At 48.1% G+C, this 12,394-nt stretch overlaps 1 protein-coding gene across 1 annotated transcript in view; it reads right to left on the bottom strand.

Moving 5' to 3' along the window:
• Nucleotides 1–1,482, bottom strand: part of ARL13A (ARF like GTPase 13A) — a 63,604-nt gene extending 62,122 nt beyond the window's left edge. The window contains exon 1 of the mRNA XM_082263352.1: nt 1,425–1,482. The gene's annotated coding sequence lies outside the window, so the exon portion shown is untranslated. The remainder of the gene's footprint in view (nt 1–1,424) is intronic.
• Nucleotides 1,483–12,394: the final 10,912 nt, after the last annotated feature.

The following is a 12,394-nucleotide window of genomic DNA, read 5'->3' as shown; positions in this document are numbered from 1 at the left end:
CCAAAGCCTCCCGGACAGCTAAAATTGCTGAAAAGGTACTTCTGCCCTGGACCGAGCAGTGCTGATGATTGGACAACAAATCGCCTGCTACTGACGACAAGCGCCAAAAAAGAATCTTCGCCAAGATCTTTCTATCAACATTGAGAAGACTGATGGGGCGCCAGTTCTCAATTATTGAGGGGTCTTTACCTTTTGACAGAAGAATCACAGCGGATTGCCTCATGGAGGGAGGGAGAGAACCCTCTTCTAAACAGCTGTTATAAACCTCCGCTAAAAAGGGAGCCAGAATGGACTTAAAACACTTGTAAAATTCAGCTGTCAACCCATCTGGCCCAGGCGACTTTTTGGTAGCCAGCTTCTCTATAGCACGAACTACCTCATCCGCTGAAATTGGTTCTGTCAAATCCATCAAAGGCAATGTATCATTTCCCAATCCTGGAGTAGAATCCAGAAAGCTTTCCATCCTGTCCCGACTAAGGTCCTTTCTTCCCAGAAGGTCTGCGTAATATGACCTGAAGATCTCCAGGATCCCTGATCTGGACTTCACCAGGGAACCCGTACTATCCCTCAGACCTATGACCGTCTTAACTGCTATGCCTTGCTTACAGTTCTGGTAAGGATCAGGCGAGTGATATTTCCCATAATCTCTCTCCAGAACCAAGGAGGCATGCCGGTCGTATTGACACTTCCTAAGAAGAAGCTTTACCTCCGAGATCTCCCCTGGATCTCCTCCATACGAGACAAGACGATCAAGCTTCCTCCGCAAATGCTGGTAGGCAATATTGCTTTCAGGGGTGACTCCATCTGCTGGATGAATGTCAGGGATCCATGTCCACTCTCAACCCCCTGGCTGGTTGCCGCTGGTGATTCCCAGTTCTGGCATGGGGGGAGAGGTGCAGAGGCAGATGGAGCCGGGTCATCCATTAACTGAGGCTGCTGATCCACAGAACTTGCTGATGCTTGGCTGGTAAAACGCCTCTCATTGTCAAACTTTTCTTTAAATGCTCCACTTCTGTCTTTCAGCCTTTCCAGTAATAAAGATTGTTCCTTTACCTTTTCTTCCAATTCCTGTAACTCAGGCTTCATGGCTGTGGGATTTTTACTCCAGGCCTGGAAATACTTGGTTTTGAAGGATTTGTGTTCAGCCTTCAAAACTTTCTTTTCTTCCGCTCTCCCAATCGCCCTAAAACGATTGATAATCTTCTGGCTGAAGACATCTGCATTCTCACCAGGGCCTGGACCCACAGACAGGTCCTCCACCTCCTCCTCACTAGGCCCCGTGTCATCAGGGGGATCCCTCCCAGGGCCTCCCCCAGGATCAGGCATTGTTCCTGGGCCAAGCTAGCAAGCAAGGCCCAGGCTTGAAAAGGGCTGGTTCTCACAGAGAGCTCTTTGGGTGTGTCCTCCTCCTTCTTCCCACTGACCTCCAATGTAAGGAACATTCTTCCCACTGACCACCAATGTAAGGAACGTTCTTCCCACTGACCACCAATGTAAGGGACATTCTTCTCACTGACCACCAACGTAAGGGACATTCTTCCCACTGACCACCAATGTAAGGAGCATTCTTCCCACTTACCATTATACTAATGTACCATGAGTTGTAGTTTTAGTAATTTCCAGCGGGGATTTCCTTAGACCGGAAAGTTGTTTCAAGGGTTCCTCCAATCAGGAGGCAGCACCCAGCAGGAGAAGGGTTAATAGAAGTTGGTAGTTTTGCATAATGCAAAAGTGATTCACACCAGCTAGACGCCACCTGATCAGTTCTACCAGTATTCAAATGTGTGAGTGTATCACCGTGACACCACTTCACCTTCCACGTCTGATGGGAATAATAGCGATCATCTGATAATAATCAGGTTTTTAATTAAAAATTATCTTAAGCTTTATGACATTATACATATTTATAGGCCCAATCACAGCGCATGCATTAATGTGTGCAGAATGCTCGCTGGTGTGTGCGCTTTATCTTTTATAGACGCCCTTTTTCCCGGGAACAGTATTTCGTCAGAAAAAAAACGCTTGACGCTTGTAAGCACGGGTAACGCATTTAGACGTTTTTTTGGACGTTAATTCATTTTGTTTGCCAAAATGTTACTTTATTTTGGCCATTAAAATGAATTAACGCTCAAGCGCTAAACGCATCTAGAGTTAACGCGCGTTTTTCACGCATCAAGCGTTTTTTCAGCCAAAGCGCTGCTGCTCGTGGACGCGCTGGCTGTGGGGTTTTTTTTGACACATAGACTGGCTTCCCCGCCACCTGTAGCCCCTGAAAAACCTGCAATACCACAACCACGCCGTTGTTGTGGTGCCCGCGCACTTTAATAGGGTGCATCTGGCGACAGTGATGCCCGCCGCATAAGGCCTGTGGTATAATATCTGCCGTGCTGCACTGTAACGGTGGCAGTGTAATGGAAGGTGCTGTGCCCACCATGTATTTTGCTGTGCTTTGCCCACCATATCATGTACTGTGCCCACCATGTCATGTGCAGTGCAGTACCCACCATGTAATGTGCAGTGCTGTACCCACCATGTAATGTGCAGTGCAGTACCCACCATGTAATGTGCAGTGCAGTACCCACCATGTAATGTTTTGTGCTTTGCCCCCCCTCACCCCACTTCCCCTATGTAACATAATCTGCTGTGCCACCCATGTAATGTATTGTGTTATTACCCCCCCCCCAATGTAATATACTACGCTGTTACACCCCATAGACTCACCCCCCCCCTCTCTTTCACCCACTTCTCTCTCTTCCAGCCCCTTCACCCTCCACTCTCTCACTCATTTCACCCCCCTCTCTTACCATGCGCTCTCTCATCCCCTTCTCTCTCTCACACCCTCTCTCTATCTCAATTTTTCTCACCCCCTCCCCCTCTCTTTCAGCCCCCCCTTTCTCTCTCTCTCTCTCTCTCTCCCCCTCCCCCTCTCTTTCAGCCCCTTCTCTCTCATCCCCGTTTCTGTCTCTCACCCCACTCTCTCTCACCCCCTCTCTTTCAGCCCCATTTCTCTCTCTCCCCCCCCTCCCTTAGCCCCCTCTCTCTCATCCCTCTCTTTCAGCCCCCTCTCTCTCTCATCCACTTCTCTTTCAGCCCCCTCTCTCTCTCACCCCCCTCTCTTTCAGCCCCCTCTCTCTCTCTCACCCCTCTCTCTTTCAGCCCCCTCTCTCTCTCACCCCCACTCTCTCACCTCCCTTTGCTCTCACCCCCTCTCTTTCAGCCCCCCTCTCTCTCACCCTCTCTTTTATCCCCTTCTCTCTCATCCCCGTCTCCGTCTCTCACCCCACTCTCTCTCATCCCCTCTCTTTCAGCCCCATTTCTCTCACCCCCACTCTCTCACCTCCCTCTCTCTCTCTCACCTCCCTCTCTCTCTCTCACCTCCCTCTCTTTCAGCCCCCCTCTCTCTCTCACCCCTCTCTCTCTCACCCCTCTCTCTTTCAGCCCTCTCTCTCTCTCTCACCCCCCTCTTTCAGCCCTCTCTCTCTCACCCCTCTCTCTTTCAGCCCCCTCTCTCTCTCTCTCACCCCCCTCTCTTTCAGCTCCCTCTCTCTCTCACTACCTCTTTTTGCCCCCTTTCTCTCTCGCCCTCCTCTCCCTTTCTCATCCTGCTCCCTCTCTCTCACCCCCTCCTTCAGCCCCCTCTTTTTCTCTCTCTCTCACCCCCCTCTTTCTCTCTCACCCTCCCCTCTCTCTCCCCCCTCTCTCTTTAATTTAATTTGTTTTAACAAATTGTTTGCGTTTTTCATTTTATTTATTTTCATAAAAAGACCCACCAAAATCCTCAACACGAGGCCCACGAGGCTCCTAATCTGGCCCTGATACATTTAGGCTGCATTCACATGTCAGCTTATAATCGCGGGGCAGAACCGCCGCGGTTCCGCCCGCGATTCGGAGATTTATTGCAAATCGCGGGACGCCTAGCGTTGCCCGTTGATTTGCAATAGCCCCCCAAACGCCGAGCGATGTTGCCGCGATTTACGCCCGCCGAATCGCGGCAACATCGCGCAAACAAAATCGCGGGACACAATACGCACCAAAGAAGCTCTTGTACTTTTTTGGAGCGTATTGCGTCCCGCGATTTTGTTTGCGCGATGTTGCCGCGATTCGGCGGGCGTAAATCGCGGCAACATCGCTCGGCGTTTGGGGGGCTATTGCAAATCAACGGGCAACGCTAGGCGTCCCGCGATTTGCAATAAATCTCCGAATCGCGAGCGGAACCGCGGCGGTTCTGCCCGCGATTATAAACTGACATGTGAATGCAGCCTTATATTACATATATAAATTAAATATTTTTATTTACATATTATATCATTTTATAATTATAAATAAAAATAAATACATTATATTATAGTGTAAATATATATATTATAGAATGTGGGTATATACTGTAAATATATATTATATAATGTAAATATAATACGTTTCTGGTTCTTTATGTAATGTTTTTATAATTAAATAAAGCACTCCTGTTTTTTAAAAAAAAAAATATATATATATATATATATATATATATATATATATATATGTTATGTTTTTATATATTTCTTTTTTATTTGAAAAAAGAAAATCGAAAGAAAGGTTGGAAGAAGAAAGAAGGTATTCATGCTGTTTAGGGATCGGTGGGGATTAATCACGGGTTACATAGGAAAGCGTTTAGGTAAACAAAGAAAACTTGATTTTCAGGTTTGCGGCACATAAATACATCAGAAAACCTTGTTATCCTAATTAGCAGCTCTGACTGCTCCAACTACTATGCCTTTTATTATTACCAGGTAGCCATCAACAGTTACTACAACACTGTTTTAAAGAGACCCTGTCACCAAACCATTAATGACCACATTATATGTGTTTTAAATAAATACACTGCTCAAAAAAATGAAAGGAACACTTTGAAAACACATCAGATCTCAATGGGGAAAAATATCATGCTGGATATCTATACTGGTATGGACTGGGTAATGTGTTAGGATCTATACTGGTATGGACTGGGTAATGTGTTAGGATCTATACTGGTATGGACTGGGTAATGTGTTAGGATCTATACTGGTATGGACTGGGTAATGTGTTAGGATCTATACTGGTGTGGACTGGGTAATGTGTTAGGAACTATACTGGTATGGACTGGGTAATGTGTTAGGATCTATACTGGTATGGACTGGGTAATGTGTTAGGATCTATACTGGTATGGACTGGGTAATGTGTTAGGATCTATACTGGTGTGGACTGGGTAATATGTTAGGATCTATACTGGTGTGGACTGGGTAATATGTTAGGATCTATACTGGTATGGACTGGGTAATATGTTAGGATCTATACTGGTATGGACTGGGTAATGTGTTAGGATCTATACTGGTATGGACTGGGTAATATGTTAGGATCTATACTGGTATGGACTGGGTAATGTGTTAGGATCAATTCTGAACAATTCTGTTTTACACTGTGATTAGCTGTGATTGGACACAGCTGATCACATGGTAAAGGGCCGCTGTCAGTCAGCAAAGCAGACTGGGAAATGTGGGAATTTAATGTAGAAATTTGTCAGTCTCCGGTAATATAATATTTCTATTAAAAAAAAAGCTACGGGATTAAAAACGCTCACAAATGCCAGTTAGCCGCGGTTTACTACGTTTATCGGTGTTGGAGCATTTTTATTGCTCAAAAACTCCTCTCAAACCCCACTAATTCTGGGTTTTTTTTTTTTTTTTTTACAGCCAGAAAACGGCCCAGCCAAACCACGCTGATAAAAGCCTATGTGTGCATGGACAACGTTGCAGACATTTTACTGAAAAACAAACAATGTTGTCACCCTGTTTTAGAAAGTTGAGAATCAATAGGTAACTATTTTACAGGCAGGGGTTCATAGTAGGGATCGGTCGATTATCGGCAAAGCCAATATATCGGGGGGCCGCTATGCACTTTCCCTGATATATCGGAATCGGCCACTGAGGTTACCGATATTGCTGATATTTCAGGAAAGTGCTGTACCGGAGTGATTCCTGCAGCTAGAGGCATCACCCCGGTACCGGCGTCCATAGCCAACGGTGGGCTGTCTTGTAATGACAACCGATGTGGCTGAGCAGCCGCTCGGCTGTCATTGCAAGGAGCGGGAGGGGACTCCCCCCCCGGGGACTCCCCCCCCCCCCCCGCCGCCTTTGGCGGCTCGCCCGAGTCTCCGAGATCTTGCGTTGAGCCCCAGATCGAGGGAGATTATCAGTGGTCTTGTATGTCTTCCATTTTCTAATAATTGCTCCCACAGTTGATTTCTTCACACCAACCTGCTTGCCTATTGCAGATTCAGTCTTCCCAACCTGGTGCAGGTCTACAATTTTGTTTCTGGTGTCCTTCAACAGCTCTTTGGTCTTGGCCATAGTGGAGTTTGGAGTGTGACTGTTTGAGGTTGTGGACAGGTGTCTTTTATACTGATAACAAGTTCAAACAGGTGCCATTAATACAGGTAACGAGTGGAGGACAGAGGAGCCTCGGCTGTCATTACAAGGATCGGGAGGGAGACGACGTCCCCCCCCCTTCCGCGACTCACCCTGGTCTCCCGTCCCACCAGGAGACCCAGGCAACCAGCCTGCACGGCCGCCGAAGACCCAATCAAAGCCGCATACGGCTCTGATTGGGTCTCTATGTAAAAACCCCGGAAGTGATGTCATGACATCACTTCCGGGTACTCGGTGCCAGATTAATAAAAATGACAGCATTCAAAACAGCCAAACTTGGAGTTTTTAATGCTTTTAAAGTGGAGTTCCGGCCTCAAATACCTTTTTTTAACTAAAAATACCCCTATAATATGAATCCATCGCCCTTTACAGGACCGCTATTCTCATACTTACAAGGTATTCAGTATTGGATTTTAGTCAAAATCTTACTTACAGCTGTCTGGGCGCGGCCATCTTGGATGTGGGCATCTGAAGCCACATTGTAATCTGCTGTGTCCTTCTTCCTGATTCCAGGGAGTGTTCTGGGAGTTCTTCCTGATTCCAGCCTCCTTGGAGTGATGACAAACAGCTCCCAGGATCAGTGGTGTAGCGTGGGTTTTCAGCGCCCGGGGCAAGGTAAGTAATTTGCGCCCCCTACACAAATCTACACAGACCACTACACTGACCTAACTGACCACTACAGAGACCTACCTTATTCCTACACTAACCTACCTGATTACTATACTGACACCTACACAGACCTACCTGACCACTACACAGACCTACCTGACCACTACACAGACCTACCTGACCACTACACAGACCTACCTGACCACTACACAGACCTACCTGATTCCTGCACTAACCAACCCTGATCACTACACTGACCTACCTTATTACTACACTGACCCCCTACACTGACATTCCTGATTCCTACACTGACCTACCTGACACCTTCACTGACCCCCTACACTTACACCCCTACACTGACCCCCTCCCCCCCACCACACACTGACCCCTTCACTGACCCCTTCACTGACACCTACACTGCCCCCTCCTTCTTCCCTGCCCCTCCTTCACTAACCCCCCTAGACTGACCCCCCCCCCCACACTGACACCTACACTGGCCCCCCTTCACTGACCCTTCTTCACTGACACCTACACTGACCCCTACACTGACATTCTTGATTCCTACACTGACCTACCTGACACCTTCACTGCCCCCTACACTTACACCCCTACACTGACCCTCTCTACACTGACCCCTTCACTAACACCTACACCACACCTACACTGACCCCCTTCACTGACCCCTTTCACTGACCCTTCTTCCCTGCCCCTCCTTCACTGACCCCCCTAGACTGGCCCCCCTACAATGACCCCTTCACTGACACCTACACCGACCCCTTCACTGACACCTACACTGACACATACACTTGCCCCCCATCACTGACCCTTCTTCCCTGCCCCCTAGACTGACCTCTAGACTGACCCCTCCCCTACACTGACCCCCCTACACTGACACCTAAACTGACCCCCCTACACTGACACCTACATTGACCCCCCCTACACTGACCCCCCTTCACTGAACCCTTACATTGACCCCTTCACTGACCCCCCCCACATTGACACCTACACTGACCCCCCCCCACATTTGACACCTACACTGACCCCCCTCCCTCATTGACACACTGACCCCCCCTTCACTGACACCTACACTGACCCCCCCACACACTCATTGACACCTACATTGACCCCCCTACCCCCTCCCACATTGACACCTACACTGACCCCTACTTCACCAAACCCCCCCCCCCTACTGATACCTACACTGACCCCCTTCACTGACCTACCCCCCACTGACACCTACACACTGACCTCCCCTACAGTTCCACTTTCACTTTACTGCAGTCAGTGCTCTCCAGTCCAGGCTGCTAACCCCCCTCCCTCCTGCTCCCTCCCTCCCTCCCTAGATGCCTTGTGTGTCTGTCAGTCCATAAAAACATCTCTCATGGTCTCACCTCACCTCTCACAACTCTCTCTTCAGTCCTCTTCACGCTGTGCTGGCTGAGTGCCAGAACTGGAAATATAGAGATGAATGATTCCTGTGACAGCGCTGGGCGGCTGAGTGAAAAGAAGGCTGCTGATTCGCTGAGCTGACTGAGCTGTGCAGAACACGCCGCCGACAGGCGGGGCTTGGCTTGCAACGCTACGCCAATGGGCAGGGGAGGCACAGTCCAGCTCCACCCCACCTCGACCCGCAATTTCCAGCCATAGGGCACCCGCCGGCTATCTCCCAGCCTAAAGATGGCGGCAGCCGCAAACAGTGTGTGATGACACCGTGTTAGTAATATATATAATGTCAGACAGAGTGACACTGCAGGATGCGCCCCCCCCAGATGTTGCGCCCGGTGCGGCCGCCCCCCCTGCACCCCCCACGCTACGCCACTGCCCAGGATGCAATGCAAAGGCGGAAGTGATGTCGGTGGCCGAGGCCACAGAGGGGGAAGAAGGAGAAAGTGCAATCAAAAATGCCCTGAAAATAAGGTAAGGGACCCCCGAAAAAATGGAAAATGCCCAATTGTTGATCAGCATAGCGAGCACTCCAGGAATCACTAAAGTTGCAAAATAGGCCGGAACTCCGCTTTAAGTGCAGAGGAGGGGTTTGGGGTCTTTAAGACCCCCGATCCCTCTATAAGAGTACCTGTAAAGTACAAAAAAAAAATGTTTTTAAATGTAAGAAAATATCGGCTGATACTAATACGCGATGACCAAAATACCGGTATCGGCAATGAAAAAACGGTATCGGTCAATCACTAGTTCATAGCAACAATGAATTCAAACTTTGTTCTACTTTTTGAATATTAAATCCGATAAATGAACGTTTTTGAACTTCATGACATAGGAAAGATAAACACTTTTAGGCTATTGAGCCAAAGGACACGCCCCTCCCGAACACACCCTTGGTTATGCAGACCTTGGAATATTTATGCACATCAACCGGTTGAGCAAACCCGGCCTGTCGGTGTAGCTAGCAGTTTTTTTCGGAACATCGGTGTATAAAAATATCAGTGTAATACGTTTGGATAGTAGGAGAGTCTCCAAGGAGAGAAGATAGAGTGACCCCAGACGTATATGAAGTATCAAAATAGAAACCATTTTTTGACATAATTAGAAAAACATAGTAAAATGTATCAACCCTCCACCTATCAACAAATAACAATGTTGTTCTCAATAGAAAATAAGCACACCATGAACTCTTTCACTGTGGAGTGAGACATGACTGTCCTCCATCCAGGTTGGGGTATCAATCGTGTTCGGATCACTGAGCAATATCAATCTATCATCGCAAGGATTATCAACATGATTGCATCCCTACAGGATAGTGACAGTCCCACTCACACTGGCACAGGCGGTAATGGAAAAATTACTTTGAAAGCCAAAAAGGACAGTTTGAAATAATTATAGGAACTCTCCCATGCAAAGAAGGTTGTGCAAGCCTTCTATGAAGATGTTAGGCATGTTGCAGAGACTCAGGGAGAAAAGTATGTGGATGGATCAGGAAGTCCTTGATGACACCCTGTGGGAGGACGAAACGCGTTGGCGCAATTACCGGTTCCGAGACCTAATGACGTCACTTCAGGTTATCAGCATTCCCGGAAGATTTCTTGCACTTTTACATGCCCCTTTTATAATTTGTCCTGTATTTATTTTTACTGCGCAATAAATATTAGCTTTACAGTACTTCACTATTGGCTCCCTTTCTTGTTTGGAGTTTGGAGAGCATCCTGAATGTCTAAGAGACACTCTGGGGAGATTTACATCAGATCCTTGTGACCAGCCATTGCCTATACCAGATTTCAGCTTGTTTTGACTCCCAGGTTGAAAAGCTGGGAGTCCATTACCCTTGGTAAAAAAGAGGAACAGGCGAACTAATGCCTCGTACACACGCAACGATTATCGGCCGACCGATCGGCCGTCTTTTGTCCAGTGTTGTTGTGTTGGTTGAAATGTGCTCTAGACTGCACACAAATTTTCTCGGCCAACAAAAACCAACTTCAGAAGTGATGTCATGTGCTGGTTTACTTTCCGTGTGTTTTTTCTTCTCTGAGCATGCCCAGTCTTGCTCATCAGATTTTTGTCTGCCGAAATCTGTACTGACTGATGGAAAATCGTCCGTTGTGTTGACGGTCAACAAAAATTTTATAGCCTGCACACCAGATTTTGTTCGGCCGAAAAGTAGGTGTCGGTTGTCGAAAGCATCATACTAACAAGCCGAAAATCGGCCGATCGAACGTTGGCCGAAAATTCACGGCCAACTATCGATGCGTGTGTACGAGGCATAAGAAGGGACAATTAAAGAGGGGAGTAGGGGGACTGGAGAAGGCAACTGAGGAAGGGGACAGGAGAACCTAAAAGCGACAGTTGAGGAGGAGGATGACAGAATTGAGGAGGTACAATCAACAGGGAGGATACAGGAATTAAGGAGGGACAATTGAATACAGGGACAGGAGAACTGAAGGACATTTGAGCAGGGACAATGAAATTTACGAGGGACAGCTGAGGAAGGGGAGAGGAGAAATGAAGGACAACTGAGGAAGGGGCCAGAGGAACCGAAGATGAACACATGAGGATAGAACCAGAAGAATTGAAGAAAGATAGTTGAAAAGGGGGAACAGACAAACTAAGCGGGGACATTTGAAGAGGGGAGCATGGGTGCTAAAGAAGGACAATTGAGAAAGGGGACAGGAGAACTTCAAAGGGACAGTTGAGGAGGAGGAGGAGGACAGAATTGGGGGGTACAATCGACAGGGTGGACAAAGGAATTAGGGAGGGGCAACTGAGGAAGGGGACAAGAGAAATGAAAAAGGACAGTTGAGGAAGGGGCCAAAGGAATCGAAGAGGGGCACGTAAAAACAGAACCAGAAAAACTGAAGAAAGACAGTTGAAAAGGGGACCAGGCGAACTAAGAAGGGACAATTGAAGAGGGGAGCATGGGCACTGAAGAAGGACAATTGAGGAAGGTAAGGGACAAGAGAAATGAAGGACAGTTGAGGAAGGAGCTGGAGGAACCAAAGAGGGACAAGGGGGGATGAAAAGAAAAGAGGAGCAAGAAAACTGGAAGGACAATTGAGGAAAGGGACAGGAGAACCGAAGGACAGTTGAACAGGGACAATAGAACTGAGGAGAGACAACTGAGGAAGGGAACAAGAGAAATGAAGGAGAACAGTTGAAGGGGCCAGAGGAACTGAAGAGGAACCCATGAGGATAGAACCAGAAGAACTGAAGAAAGACAGTTGAAAAGGGGAACAGGCGAACTAAGAAGGGACAATTGAAGAGGGGAGCATGGGTACTGAAGGACAATTGAGGAAGGGGAGAGGAGAACTTAAAAGGGACAGATGAGGAGGAGGAGGATGACAGAAATGAGGAGGTACAATCGACAGGGTGGACACAGGAATTAAGAGGGGGTAATTGAATAATAGGACGGGAGAACTGAAGGACTGTTAAGCAGGGACAATAGAATTGATGAGGGACAACTGAGGAAGGGGACAAGAGAAATGAAGGAGAACAGTTGAGGAAGGGGCCGGAGGAACCGAAGAGGGACAAGTGGGGACAGGGCTGCTGTTAGAAATCACGGGGCCCCATACAGCCTACCTGGCAGGGCCCCCCTGAATATGTATGAATAATGGAACAGTGAAAGGGGGGCAGAACAGGGAAGAGGGATCGGTCTCGGAGAAGCAATTACAGGAATGATGCCCTTTGTCTGTGTCTCTTCCTGCAGCAGCTGAAAGCTGGCAGGAGGGGGAGAAACTAGCTTTCAGCTGCTGCAGAGTACCCCACAGGGCTTCCTTCTGTAATTGCCCCTTGGCCACTCACACTGATTCCCCATGCTGTTGGGGCCCCCCTGTGTGCCAGGGCCCCCTACAGGAGGACTGGTGGCCCCCCCCCCCCCCCACTATCAGCGGCCCTGA

This window comes from Pelophylax lessonae (genome assembly GCF_965119305.1).
Source record: "Pelophylax lessonae genome assembly, chromosome: 7".
NCBI classification, from domain to species: domain Eukaryota; kingdom Metazoa; phylum Chordata; class Amphibia; order Anura; family Ranidae; genus Pelophylax; species Pelophylax lessonae.
This window is presented reverse-complemented; position numbering and strand designations above follow the sequence as displayed.